This window comes from Loxodonta africana, chromosome 22 (assembly GCF_030014295.1).
Source record: "Loxodonta africana isolate mLoxAfr1 chromosome 22, mLoxAfr1.hap2, whole genome shotgun sequence".
Taxonomy (NCBI): Eukaryota; Metazoa; Chordata; class Mammalia; order Proboscidea; family Elephantidae; genus Loxodonta; species Loxodonta africana.
In genome coordinates, this window is record NC_087363.1 from 62,252,135 (window position 1) to 62,267,323 (window position 15,189).

Consider the following 15,189-nt stretch of genomic DNA (forward strand, 5'->3'; position numbering starts at 1 on the left):
CTACCTCACAGCAGCACTAATAAGGACAACAGTGGATTGAAGAAGGGCAGCAGCATGGCGGTGGGAAGTCAAAAAAAACAGGGATGCAGGTCGGGTGAGACTTGAAGGTAATTAACCTGCTCTCTTCCTCCGGGGAGAACAGAAATCAACTAATTGCCTGGCTTAAACAGCTCCAACAGCGACCTCGGACCAGTCTCTCCTTGTTTTGGAGGGAGGGTACGAGTCCAGGGGTGATTATGGATAGCCAGCATTACATATCACCCAGAGGGTGAGGAACATGTGATCTCCCCAGAGCAGCTAAAATGGCGTCACTCATGAGCAAAAAGAAGAACCACTGCTTAGTGACGGTGTCAAAGACAGGTCTGTGAGTGACCACTCACGGTGTAAGGGATCACTCTGAGAGACCACCATTCACCAATTCATTCATTCCGGTATGTATTTACCTCTAAATATTCCTAAAATATCTATTAAGGGCCCACCCCATGTTGTGCTTTATGTGGGTACCAAGGACAAAATAGTAAACAAGTCACGAAAGGTCCCTGCCTTCATGAAGTTATCCTTTTATTTGAGGAAGGCAGGAAACAAGAAAGCCAAATGATGAATAAATAATAAACTAACCAACCATGTTATGAAAGAAAGAGTGCAATAGGCTAGAAAGGGCCTGGGGAGGTGGCTTTAGCTAGAGAGGAGAAAGAGCCTTTGTTATGGAGGTAATATTGGAGCTGAGACATCAAGGATGGGAAGAAGCCATGCCTGCAGTGAACTGGTAAGGGATCAAGAGATGCAAAGGCCTTGAGGTAGAAAAGAGTTTGATGTGCCTGAGAAAAGGAAATGGGATGACTGTGGCTAGACTGTAGCAGGACAGGGAAGCAAGGGTGAGAATAGGTTGGATGAGTGGACAGGAGCATATAAGAAGGATCTTGTAGGCTGAGACAAACTTTGGGATTTATTCTAAGATAAAAGAAACTTTTAGAGGGTTGTCAGAAAGAGAGGACCATGCTCTGCTGTGGAAAGGGCTTTGGCTGCTGGGTGAAGAAAAGGCATTCAATGGAACAAGAAGAGAAAAAGGGAGACCAGTTAGCAGGCTGCCATGGCGGTCTAGGGGGCTTGGGTGAGTGTGGTAGCAACAGAAATAAACAAAAGGGTTTGAGCTCTGCCTTGGAGAAAGGGCCACTTGTACAAAAGGACTACCCAAAGGCTCCACTGCCCCCAAATGTCAGAAATTCCTGCAATCAAATAATTTAAAAGGTTAGCAGGTTATATTAAGAAATAAGATTCAGTGTAAAGATTTGGGTAGTTTTGTTTTCTGTTTCAGTTTCCTAAATGAATAGCTGCATTGCTCTAGGCCAGTTCTTTAACTTCACTGAGGCTCAGTGGCCCTGCAACAATGGATTCAAATGAAACAATGATTGTGAGGATGGCACAGGACCAAGCAGTGTTTTGTGCTGTTGTACAAGGGGTTGCTATGAGTCAGAACTGACTTGGCAGCACCTAACAACAACAGTGGGCTTGACATCCTAGGGCACTGACTACCTGGCTACCTGGCACAACTGTTGTGGAAAAGAAAGCAATGGAGGGAGGGAGGGACGGAGGGAAGGAGGGGTGGATGGATGGAGGGAGGGAAGGAGGGAATGAGGAAAGGAGGGAAGGGAGGAAAGGAGGGAAGGGAGGAAAGGAGGGAAGGAAGGAAGGAGGGAAGGAAGGAAGAGTCTTTAAGGCTCCGTGCCCAGTATTTCCCAGACTGAAACATGTTTTATAAAATGTTACTCAAATAAAACAGTCGTTCCATAGTCATATACATTTACAGACTTCTTTTATTGTAGGAATTATGAGAGCCATTAATGAATTATTTTGTATAGGTGTTTCCAACAGTATGCTGTATTTCCCAAACTTATTTCAAGAAGAAACTTCTTACTTTCATACCACATGGTAACTAACAATTCCCTGTGGAGCCCAGTTTGGCAAGCACTGTATTACACATGTGTAAAAAGACTATTATTTCGACACCAGGAGTCCTTTTAAAATTCAAAATCTTCCAAGAGAGAAAATATATTACACATTTATAATTACCAGTGCTTTGGAGAAGATTTAATCAACAGGTTAAGGAGCCAGCCTCTTGCCTAAGTACCAAAGACCTAAGCCATCGGTCACAAAATAAAATGAAAAGGGACATCTAGGAAAGATATCTGAGAAAAGCTATCACTCTTAATCCACACAAGAAACCTGTGAGGCAGACATCATGATCCCCATTTAACAGATGAGGAAAATAGGGTTTGGAGAGGTCGGGTACCTTACCTAAGTTCATCCAACTGATGTGTAACCAACGCATATGCTTCTGACCATTATACCACACACCAGTTGCCATTGAGTCAATTCTCCACGTGTGTCAGACTAGAACTATGCTCCGTAAGGTTTTCCATGGCTGGTTTTTACAGAAGTAGATCACCAGGCCTTTCTTCCAAGGTGTCTGGGTGGATCTGAACCTCCAACTTCTTGGTTAACAGCTGAGCACCTTAACCATTGGCATCATTCGGGGACTCCATTAAACCATATAAACCCACCGTAATGGGATGAATTGTGTCCCCTCGCAAAATGTATGTCAACTTGGCTAGTCCATGATTGCCAGCATGTATGACTGTCCACCATTTTGACATCTGATATGATTTTCCTGTGTTCTAAATCCTACCTCTATGATGTTAATGAGGCAGGGTTAGAGGCAGTTATGTCAATAAGGCAGGACTCGGTCTACAAGATTAGATTGTATTCTAAGTTGGTCTTTTTTGAGGTGTAAAAGAGAAGAGCAAGCAGAGAGACATGGATACCTCATACCAGCAAGAAACAAGAACCAGGAGAATAGCATGTCCCTTGGACCTGGGGCCCCTGTGCAGAGAAGCCCCTAGTCCAGAGGAAGATTGATAACAAGGACCTTCCTCCAGAGCTGATGGAGAGAGAAAACCTTCACCTGAAGCTGGCACCCTGAATTCAGACTTCTAGACCCCTAGACTCTAAATTTAATAATAAATTTCTCTTTGTTATAGCCATCCACTGGCAGTATTTCTGTTATAGCAGCATTAGATAACTAAGACACCCACCAATTGCCATCAAGTCAATTCCTACTCATGGTGATCCTACAGGACACAGTAGAGCTGCCCCATAGGGTATCTAAGGCTGTTATCTTTTTAAAAAATATATAATTTTATTTATTTACTTTTGTTGTTGATAATATACACAAGAAAACATATACCAATTCAACAGTTTCTACATGTACCATTTAGTGACAGTGAGTACTTATTCGAGTTATGTAAACATTCTCACGCTCCTTTTCTGAGTTGTTCCTCCTGCATTAACATAAACTCACTGCCCCCTAAGGTCCCATCTAATCTTTTGAGTTGCTATTGTCAGCTTGATCCTATACAGTTAGCTCTTAAAGGAATATAATGTTCGAGACAGACATTTTTTTACCAATTAAACCAAACTATTGTTTGGTTTTAAGAAGACTTCAAGGGGATATTTTTGGTTTAAGGTTTAAAGATTATCTCAGAGTAATAGTTTCAGGGGTTCCTCTAACCTTCATGGCTCCATGAGAATTTGAAATTCTATTCTGCATTTTCCGTCTTTTGATCAGGATTCTTTTATGGACTCTTTGATCAAAATGTTCAGTAATGGCAGCTGGGCACCATCCAGTTCTTCTGGTCTCATTGCAAAGGAGGGAGTGGTTCATAGAGACAATCAGCCACATGTCTATATCCTCCTCCTATTCCTGACTCTCCTTGCTCTGTTGTTCCAGGCAAATAGAGTCCAATTCTTGTGGCTTGCTGTGTTCTTTACAGAAGCAGATTGCCACATTTTTCTCCTGCACAGCAGCTGGTGGGTTCAAAGCACCAACCTTTCAGTTAGCAGCTAGTGCTTAACTACTGTGCCACTAGGACTCCTTATCTTACCATATGGCTCCTCTTAAATGCCAGGATTAGATGTAGCAGCTTTTGTTTTAATTCTAACCACAAGTTGGAGCAGACAACTGAGCAAGGCAGGCAAGGGCCCGGACTCTAGAGTTAAACTGCTCAGGTTCAAATTCTCGCTTCACCACTTACCAGCTGTGGGATTTCAGGCAAGTTGCTTAACCTCTCCGAGCCCTGGCTAACTCATCCACACTGGACAAATGATAACAATGTCCCCACCTACCCTTAAATTTGTAGTGAGGATTAAATGGGACAATACAAGGGAAGGGCTCAGTCCCTCCCTGGCACATTGCTAATCCCTACTAAATGTTAGCCTGGCTTACTATTTTGGGCAGTAATTTTGTAGAAGTTGGGATGGTTTTTTACGAGGGTGGCCTCCTGAGAGGACGCTGGGTACTAAAAGATGAGGAAAAAGTTTACCCCTTTCAGTGTTTTGATGAGCATGATTTATTCTAATCTCAAAGTGCGGGTTTAAATGACAAAGGACAGAAGCTGCACATTATCACTTAATCGAGGCGGCCTACCTTTTTCTAAAACTCCACCTTGAGTACAAGGCTTTCTTTTTTTCTGGAAGCACTCAGTTTGAAGTTAACTCACTGAGCCTGAGTAATGTGGGGAAAACTGGAACCCTAGTGAGAGAGAAGGCCTTCACCGCTGCTGGCTCGATGGATCCCAAGGCACTGCTCTAAGTACCAATGATTTCCTCTCCACAGAGCCTTTCCACAAGGCAACAGGAGGGGAGATGAGCAGGGAGAAGGAGTCAGGAGACTCTGGTGGACAATCAGGGGTGACATTTATGTGGGGGGAGCAGAAGTGCTATTCTGACTACAAATAGAGCCACTAATTCAAATTACTCTGCTCTTAGTTAGATCTACGGGAAGCCAGTTTTTGACCTTTGAAACACAACATCATCTCATTCAGTGTCCCTCTGCGAGCTGCTCGTCTACTTAATGAAATTGCTGCCTTGCTAAGAAAGTTGTGGTTGGAGTCCTGCCTCTTAACCATTTACCTCAGGATCCGTGCACAATTCCCATTCATTACACTCTTAAGCCCTTAGCAGTGGGATGTAGGCTCTTGCTTAGAACTGAATTCGGATGGTCCCTCATCCTGATGAGCTTAAATTGGAACGTACGAAGTTAAATTACTATAAAGGCTGTGTGGAATCAAGCGTGTAGCCTCTGGAGTCGGCCTGCCTGAGTCGGAAGGTTGGCTCCACTGATTACTAACTGTGTGACCTCTTCAAGCTGGTTTCTTCAGGTTTAAAACCTGAATGAAAATTATAATAAGAATGATACCTACATCAGTGGGTAGTTTTGAGGATTAATGAAGCAGAGGGCCTACATAACAGTCACTGGCCACTATTATTACCACCATCACTACCCTTATCAGTAGCAGTGCCACGATGACAATCAGTACCTCCACCACCACCATTATCACGACCACCAGCGTCACCCCCACCACCACCATTATCACGACCAGCAGCGTCACCCCCACCACTACCATTATCATGACCACCAGTGTCACCCCCACCACTACCATTATCACGACCAGCAGCGTCACCCCCACCACCACCATTATCACGACCAGCAGCGTCACCCCCACCACTACCATTATCATGACCACCAGTGTCACCCCCACCACTACCATTATCATGACCACCAGTGTCACCCCCACCACCACCATCATCACGACCAGCAGCGTCACCCCCACCACCACCATCATCACGACCAGCAGCGTCACCCCCACCACCACCATCATCACGACCACCAGCGTCACCCCCACCACCACCATCATCACGACCAGCAGCGTCACCCCCACCACCATCATCATCACCACCTCCAGCACTGTTAGCAGCAGCAGAGGCAGCATCAGAAAGGCTATGTTCCACCCAAACCCATTAGCCTAATCAATCCCAACCCATTCTTCAAGATACTTAATGTTTCCATCGCTTCTTCAGTCCAGACATTTTTCTTTTCTCCGAAAGCTCGTGTTTTGACACATCACAACCAAAGGCAGCTTTAAAGCTAGCAAGGCGTTAGGCAAAAGCCATTCTGGCAGCAAGCTTAGGTCTTTAACTCCCATTCCATTTCCTTTTAGATAGCTTAATTCAAAAGCTCTGCCCTTCATCCATTTCTGTTTCTCTGACTTTGTCAAAGGCCTTAATATTTTATTATTTTTTTTTTAAGTAAGGCTCATTCCCCTTATAAAATTTATTTCTAAGGACCTCTCCCGCCTCTTTATATATCAAGTCAGTCACACACTTTACTCAGGGACTCTAGAATTTTGATGGGTGACTTTCGTTTGGGGTCTGATTGAGTCAAAGTCAGTTAATAAAGCTTGTTCATGAGTTTGCAGTTGGTATTAATTGCTCTTAGTGTGGCGTCCTGTTGAACCCATTTTACATTTCCAGGCTATGTAGTAATATCAATTATTCTAAATCAGTATCTGACAACACTGAGTTCATTAGATTCAGCAGGTTCAATGCTCTAAAATGCAAAAGGTCTCCCATTAGAAAGGTTGGAACTGTGAACCTAGTGCATTCAAGGGTTCGTGCCAACTGCTCCTGTGTGATGAAGCAGGAACATATCCCCACATAGAAAGAGCATTCCACACTCTGAAGTCAGGTGGGGAGGCCTGTCATTTTATTATGTTAGCAAGCGTGGTGTGTGGTCAAATGAGCCCACGCATATCATGACAATACAGTCACCTCCGATGATAGCTTTCCTTGTAGTGCCCAAATATTGCCCAGGATGTATTCCTGCCTGGCAATCTGGTCTACAAGCTCCCTTTTCAAAGGTGTGCACCAAACAGTATATCCTTCTCCATTATCCCAGCCTGGGGTAGGGCCCATAGAGACTTGCTGACATGTAAAACATTAATATCCTTGGAGATACTAATTGAAAAGACAGAGAATCATCAGTTTCACCAAGCTTTTTCTTTCTTTTTGTTCTTTAGGATTGCAGGAGAAAATTGAATACTTACCTGGACTAAAGAATGAAGTTACCAGGCAAGATGAAAGAGCCCTTGAAGGATGATATTTGACACCCTATTACCATGTTTCTGACGCAGCATTTAGTAAATAAAATTGAGTAGTTCTCAACTGGAGCCCTGGTGGCAAAGTGGTTAAGAGCTTGGCTGTTAACCAAAAAGTGGGCAGTTCAAATCCACCAGGTGTTCTTTGGAAACCCTATGGGGCAATTCTACACTGTTCTATAGGGTCGCTATGAGTCAGAATTGACTTGACGGTATACAACAACAGTTCTCAACTGATGTGCTCATTGCCAAGTTCTAAGGAGCATATTTGTCTATTTATTCATTGATTCAATCATTCAACTAAACTTACTGAGTGCTTACAGCATTGTCAGGTGCTGTACCAGGCACTGAGGAGTCAGCGGTGACTAGGACAAATGGAGTTGATAGCGTGTTTGCACAGACACGGGTTTAGTCATTAGGGTTCTAGAGCAGTGTATACCTTAGTTTGTGTGCCTAGAAATCAAGGTCTGAGATAAAGACTTTTTCTAGGTCCTGGGCGTTGCAAACGGTTAAGTGCTGGACTACTAACTAAAAAGTTGGCAGTTCAAACCTGCTCAGAAGTCCCTCAGAAGTAAGGCCTGGCAATCTGTTCTATAAGGTCAGAGCCTTGAAAACCCTATGACGTGGTTCTATTCTGCACACATGGGATCACTAGGGGTCAGGATCCACTCAAAGGCAATTAACAACAAGTTTATTCAGGAGGTAATTCTAGGAAGCAGGCAAGAGGGAGCAGGGAAAGTGATACGAAGAAGAAGGGTCTCTGATGTAGGCAGCAAGAGTTATTGAAAATCCACAGGGGTGCCTGAGAGGCACATCAAGCACCTCCCAGAATCTTCCACCTGGAGGCTGGGAAGCTGCAGTGTGTTTATCTACCAGCCCCTGCCCTCACAGCTTAGGCTTGTTCTGGGGCTACACTTACACTCAGGCTGAGTGGACCCCCTGGGTATGGCCAAGGTCCTGAAGGAGAAAGTAGAAAGGCCACTGTGTGCACTTGAGGTGGGTGCTGCCAGTGTGAGGTGAGTCTGAGCCCCAAAGGCACTGCCCATCACAACTGTGACTAAAATCAGAAGCTGCAGGGTGTGACTCAGAACACCAGAGACATCTACCTTGGCTCATGAGCCACAGTCATTCTTTTCACAAGGATTTAATGAGGGCCTGTGTTGGTGACTGGCCCTGAGTTAGGATTCTGCACATGAGCTGTAAAAAGACAAAGAGCTTCCACATCTCAGATCTTACACGTCTTCAGGCAGGGATCATTTCTTTCAAGTACATTTAGAATACCCTTTAGTGTGCAGCCACAAACCAAATAAACAGGTTGGGTGATGAGATCTATTTTTAAAGAAATTTTAGATGCTAATTTTCTAAACAACAACAAACAGTAATCATAATAGCAAAAATAACAGTAACAGCACGTGTGGCTCTTGTTTTGTATCCAGCTCTGCCCTAAGTCCTTTACATATATTAGCTCTTCTAATTCTCACAATACCCCAGTGACACAGGTACCATTGTTATCAGCCCAAATGTATAGATGAGGCAACTAAGACAGAGAAGTTTTGAGATTTGCCCCAAGATAAAATAGCTTGTGAGAGGCAGTGTCAGGTTCAAATCCAAACAGATTCCAGATTCTGTGCTCACTACACCATCCTACTTCTCTAAGCCTAATGGGAAACCCACTTCCCCCTTACTTTCACCCTACTCCAAACATATGCATCATTCGAGCATGTTCATAATCACAAGAGATTTAGTCAGTGCCTGTAATGGAAGACTTGGTTCATTTCTACTCTAGCTCTAAAAGAAAAAATAGATCTCATCTAAGGAGACCCCCAACTCTGACATTCACCCCTTAGCCTTATCCCCTTACCCATATTTACAGATGATCAGAGATGCCTAAAGTTCTGCTGAAGAACATGTCATAGCTGGGTAGTGACAGAGCAAACCTCTGTTCAGTTAAAGGGCTGGAAGTCTATGTTCTGGACTCAGTCCAGGGTTCAAATCCTTGCTGCATCACTCACAAAAGTTCTCCGAGTGCTGGTGTTCTTCTCTGTAACGCATTATATGAAACCAATTGCTACCGAGTTGATTCTGCCTCATGGCAACCCCATGTGTCTTGGAGAAGAACTGTGTTTCATAATGGTTTTTCAAGGGCTGATATTGCAGAAGTAGATCACCAGACCTTTTTTTCTTGTCTTTGAAGTGCCTCTGTGTGGACTCAAACCTCCAACCTTTTGGTTAGCAGCTGTTATGGGTTGAATTGTGTCCCCCCAAAATATGTGTCAACTTGGCTAGGCCATGATTCCCAGTATTGTGTGATTGTACACCATTTTGTGATCTGATGTGATTATCCTTTGTGTTGTAAATCCTAACCTCTATGATGTTAATGAGGCAGGATTAGAGAGTTATGTTAATGAGGCAGGATTTAATCTACAGGATTAGGTTGTATCTTGAGTCAATTTCTTTTAAGATATAAAAGAGAGAATTGAGCAAAGAGGAATGGGACCTCATACCACCAAGAAAGAAATGCCAGGGACGGAGGGGTCCCTGCTCTGAGAAGCTCCTAGGCCAGGGAAGATTGATGACAAGGATCTTCACTCAGAACTGACAGTGAGAGAAAGTCTTCCCCTGGAGCTGGCACCTTGAATTCAAGCTTCTAGCCTCCTAAACTGAGAGAATAAACTGCTGTTTGTTAAAGCCATCCACTTGTGATATTTCTGTTACAGGAGCACTAGATGACTAAGACAGCAGCCAAATGTGTTAGGCATTTGCATCACCCAAGGGCTCCATGTCCATTACAGTAGTGACTAGTGTATTAAATAATATTTGCAAATTCCATAGCATGGTGTCTTAAATGTGGAAAACATTACCTAGTGTCATTATTTCCCCCCCACTGCTATGTACTCCTTTGTGGAAGAAACCTATGCTTTTATTTAGGGGGTCATAGGCAAATTGACTTGACGGCAATGGGTTTGCTTTTGGGTTTGGGTTCCATTTGCAGAATTAATGATGCTATGAGCAAGCTTCCCTCAAAAATGTACATATACAGAGATATGACAATCTACTAAGCATTTCAACAAACTACATAGGGTTATCTCTAAGGAGACCCTGTGAAGACATCCCCCACATTAGACATTCTAGAGCAAATCTTACAGAGGAAGTTCTTCGCAATGTATAGGGTGGCCAGAGGCTGCATCTTCTCTTAAAGCAGTGAGTACAGAAAGAAAAAGAAAAAAAAAAAGGAAGCAGCTTATTTTCAGTACAACGGTTAGGCTTTCAGCCAGCACAATTACAACTTGAATTCATTAAGCTGATGGCAACACTAACTTACTTAAAAAAAAATAAAACTAAAGTCTTTACACGTGAAGGTTAACAGAGGTGAGCAAATCAGCAAAGACTGCAAGAATTTCAGTATTAAATGAGCTCCAGTCAGTCACACCTGACATAGTCCAATTAGGGATGGATTACCCAATAAGCAAGGTATGTACCGGCTTGCTTGTGCTTACTTACTAACCTGTAGTGGGCAATTTCACCTGTTTTTACCACATCTCTGATAAAACAGAAGGAAGGAAGAAAGGAAGGAAGGGAGAGAGGAAAGAAGGAATCTACAGAAATATTTTTGAAAGAGAAAGTTCTGAATCTTACACCTTTTTTTTTATTACTATTTCAAGTGGGTCAGCCCCCACTCCTAATGAGTCATAAAAATGTGGTCTATATGTACGTATCATCATGAAGCAAGAATGGTAAGAGCAATGGAAGTCTTACCATAAAAGTAAATACATTTCCCATTTATTTCAAGCGCTGCTCATGGAATTATAGCAGCTTGCTTTTTTCCAGGCTTGGCATTTTTACGAAAAATGCATAAACCATGCCAGTGGCAAATGACTAGGTTTATCCTGACATTGGTTTTCATTCGAGCATGGTCCTAAATTCACGTTGAACTCATTTTCTCTCCTCGTACAGCAGTACGTGTTCCTATCTTGTGGATTCCTGAAACTGCACATTATGGTTAGCTCTATATAATCTCTTCATTCTATTATCTTCATCTCATTTATGATTCTTTTCCAATCTGCACTTCTCCTAGGACATACGTGATTATTTAATGTTTAATAACTTGCATTACACAGAAGACAGGCCCCCCTCCAGCTCAGTGTGCTTATAAACATTATGAAATCTATATATTACAGGGATCACTCCTCCCAGCATTGGTGTCACTGCCATGGGGGAGATGGGAGGACTGGCTATACACTTGAATGGGAAATCTTCAAAATCATCAGGAAAGTTCGATTATGTAGAAAGAGTCAGAACTAATAATGTCAACACCTGTTCTCAGCGAGCTAGGCAGAGTAGTAGTATCATTAAAACTTGACTCTGGAGTGAGACAGGATAAGATTTGAATCCCAGATCCATGGCTTATTAGCTGACCTCAGTTTCCTTTTCTGTAAAATGGAGACAAAAAGAGTACCTACCAAATGGGAAAGGAGCCCTGGTAGTGCAGTGGTTAAGCAGTTGGCTGCTAACCGAAAGGTCAGCAGTTGGAACCTACCCACCCCTCCAAGGGAGAAAGATGTGGCAGTCTGCTTCAGTAAAGATTTACAGCCTTGGCAACCCTATGAGACAGTTCTACCTTGTCCTGTAGGGTTGCTATGAGCTTGATTCGACTCGATGGCAATGGGTTTGATTAAGGGACAGTATATCTGAGGGCTTAGCAGAGTGCTTGGCAAATATTAAGTGCTCTGTAACTATTTGTTGGTGTTATTAACAGTACTAAGGCCCTAGTTATAAAGTACTAAGGTCCTGCAATTAACCTTCCCTCTGTGATTCCAAAGATGTCTCCCTGCAAAGGTATAGGACTCATAGCTAATCATCACACTCAAACTTTTCAATTCATCGTCATTTGTTAGAAATTACAGTGTATGCAGTATTAAAGGTATAATACGGAACAAAATAGTGAACTATGCCCATTTGTGTTAGTATTCTTGTATTCAACCATGAGCACGGCCTCATTTTGGAAGAGTAGCAAAAGTCATGATTACTGAATTAGGGCCACCGTGGAGAGCTTAGTATCCCAGCTGCTTCATTCGCACTCCCAACACATACTGTTCTGATTCAATTACAGCCGCACATTCAGTTCGAGAGCGTTCTTCAAAAACCTTGTCAGTGAACTTCCGGTTTCTTGGAACGCCGAGAATAAGCCTGCATATGTGAGAAATCTGCCAACAGAATAATGACTTCTGCCAGGGTTTTCAAAACTAGGGGGGAATCGTCTTATTAACTCTCTATCGTTTAATAATTATGAAGCCATAATGTCTGGGACTCACTCAGAATCAGGCCCCAGCGCTGGGGAGGTTTAACATTTATAGACATAAAACATTTAAAAATTCTAAATCAAATTGTGTCCTCAGAATAACTAGGATGAAACACATTATAAAAAGCATTTTCAGCCTGCAATGAAACATCATCAGCAAGAGAACCAAAATATATTTTTCCTTTGCTAATATTTAGAGAAACTTCCATCCTGGCTTTTTCATCCCCCGAATGCTGACTCAGTAATGGGCATCAGCTGACGCAAAGTGAAAAGCTACTGGAAGAAACTATTGATCCTTGCAGGATTTGAATTTGTGATTTGGCCCAAAATACAACTGGACCTAAAGTCCTTAAATGGTCTTTAATTAACCTGTCGGGTATTTGTCCATAAAAACTGGAGGCAGGCTTTGTCACATTCCTGAAGGTGGTAGGTACCTGGGGAAAGTGTATTAAGCCTTTCACTACTTCAGATAGTGTTCTTTACTCTCTTAGCAGAACTAAGTCCCCTGAGAAAATCCCTACGCATGGGTTCTAGAGTAATGATCCCCAAAGACTCATAGAAAAACAAGTCTCCTTCGTGAGTTTTCATAAAAGAGCAGACACACAATAAACATCTGCTGTGCAGAGACATGAAGACAAACAGGTGTCTCATTGTGTCAAACGAAGCTGTATCTCTGTGATCCCCACAAAGGTACCCAGATCTCGACAAAGTTTAAGGCTGTGGAGGCTTAACATGACCACTGGCTGGAGAAACCTTGCAGGCCAGCACGGCTACTTGGGCATTCTCCACCACCCACTGTTAAGGGTTTCATAATTCTCTTAAAGGAAGAAGGCACTGAGAACTCCTAGCAGAGATCTGTGTAAGAACCTTCCCCTTTTTCCCCTTCTTTTAACTTAGGCCAATGACTATCAAACTTTAGACTAAATTTCGCCTAAAATGTACCATATAGGATTGTAAGAAACTATGCATATAAAACTATATGAGCCGTTTCAGGAGGAAAAAAAAAGGTAATTTTGACTCTGAAATTACGAGGTCACTTCAAAAATCTAGTCTTCACATTAAGCCATGATTTTACTATGTTTGCTGACTATTTGTTATCAAGTTTCCTATTTATAAAACGATAGAATTATAAAAGACTAGAAATATCAACTAAGCTAGCTTTTCCTACTTCCAAGGAAGAAACGGAGAGCAGTCACATGAAAAAGGACCATAGTTAATGGGATCTGTAATGGGACTACAGACTAACCCAGTCCACTGTGCCTTCTACTATCTATTAAAACATAGGGTACTTCATCCCTGGGAGCTGATTACCTATCAATGAATCTAGCTGGGGATTATTACAAATCCTACCCACTACTAATATACCAAATTCCATCCTTATTAACTTGACTTTCCATTTAACTTGTAATCTGATATATTATTGCCACTCTTCTGAAAATGAAAGAGAGCTCAAACAAATCTCACAGTGTGTAATTAATGTGCTCCTGAGAAGCTGTGTGTAAATTGATACATTTATTTCCATATCTCATTGTACTTGAGCATGACCAAAACCCCAGATTGGCTCCAAGGGAAAATGAAGGGCACTTAATAACCCAACGAGGAGAGCAGATTTCCAAGGAGAGACCACAATGTAATAAAACAATTAATTAAGGGTAACATAAGCAAAAAGAAACTTATTTGCCCAAAGGAGAGTTGCCTAAAAAAGGCACTAATAAATGGTTATTTCGTTCATTCCATATTCAACTACCAAGCACCCACTACCTGCCAGCCATTCTTCTAGGTCAGGAATCCACAAACTATTTCTGTAAACAGACAGACTGTAAAATTTTAGACTTAGTAGGCCACACAGTCTCTATCACAACTACTCAACTCTGCCGTTGTGACACCAAAGCAGCCATAGACAATACATAAATGAATGAACAATCCTGTGTTTCAATAAAACTTTATTTATAAAGCTCAATAGGCTGGATTTGGCCCATAGTTGCTGACCTCTGTTCTAGATGTTGGGGACACAGTCATGAATTAGGCCCGAAGGTCCTTGCTTTTGTGGCACTTACATTCTCAGGGGAGTTGATGGGAAAGCAGACAAAAATAAATAAATCAACAAAGTAATTTCAGATGATATTAAGTGACATGAATCTGTCACTTTGAAAACGTTGCCATGTTTTCAAACCCAGCAATTAAACAAGACGGCAGAGGGACTTGTCAAAATTTCAGATTCCAGGGCCTCATCTGGGAAAAATTTTGATTTCATTAAAGTAGGGCTTGGAGAAAAATTACTTTTTAAAAAGTTCTACAGGCAATGCCACTGGGCAGACAACCTTCATTTTTATAACTATGGTTGAGAATAATTAGATTATTAATGTTAATGTCTTCAATAGAAAAACAGAGAAGTAGCAAATTTCAATCAATGAGCTACTAACGAACTAGCTCTCTCAACATTCAAAGATCAATACATACGCATTAGAAGTAGCGTGGCCGATTGGGGTACTTATGCTTCACGTGTATAAGAAAGCTAAAAACTTGGTGAAGGGTAAGACAGTACACAATACTGGGGAAGCCAGCACAACTTGTACAAGGCAACGTCGTGGAAGCTCCAAAGACACATCCAAACACCCTGAGAGACCGAATTGCTGGGCTGAGGGCTATGGGGACCGTGGTCTCAGGGAACATCTAGCTCAATTGGCATAACATAGTTTATAAAGAAAATGTTCTACAGTCTACTTTGGTGAGTAACATCTGGGGTCTTAAAAGCCTGTGAGCAGCCATCTAGGATACTCCACTGGTCTCACCCCTTTGGGAGCAAGAAAGAATGACGAAAACTAAAGACACAATGGAAAGATTAGTCCAAAAGACTAATGGACCACAACTACCACAGCTTCCACCAGACTGGGTCCA

General features: G+C 42.3%; 1 protein-coding gene across 1 annotated transcript in view; it reads right to left on the reverse strand.

Annotated features, from left to right (window-relative positions):
• The window catches only part of TAFA1 (TAFA chemokine like family member 1), a 612,819-nt gene that overhangs the window by 482,439 nt on the left and 115,191 nt on the right, over positions 1–15,189 (reverse strand). The window lies entirely within an intron of this gene.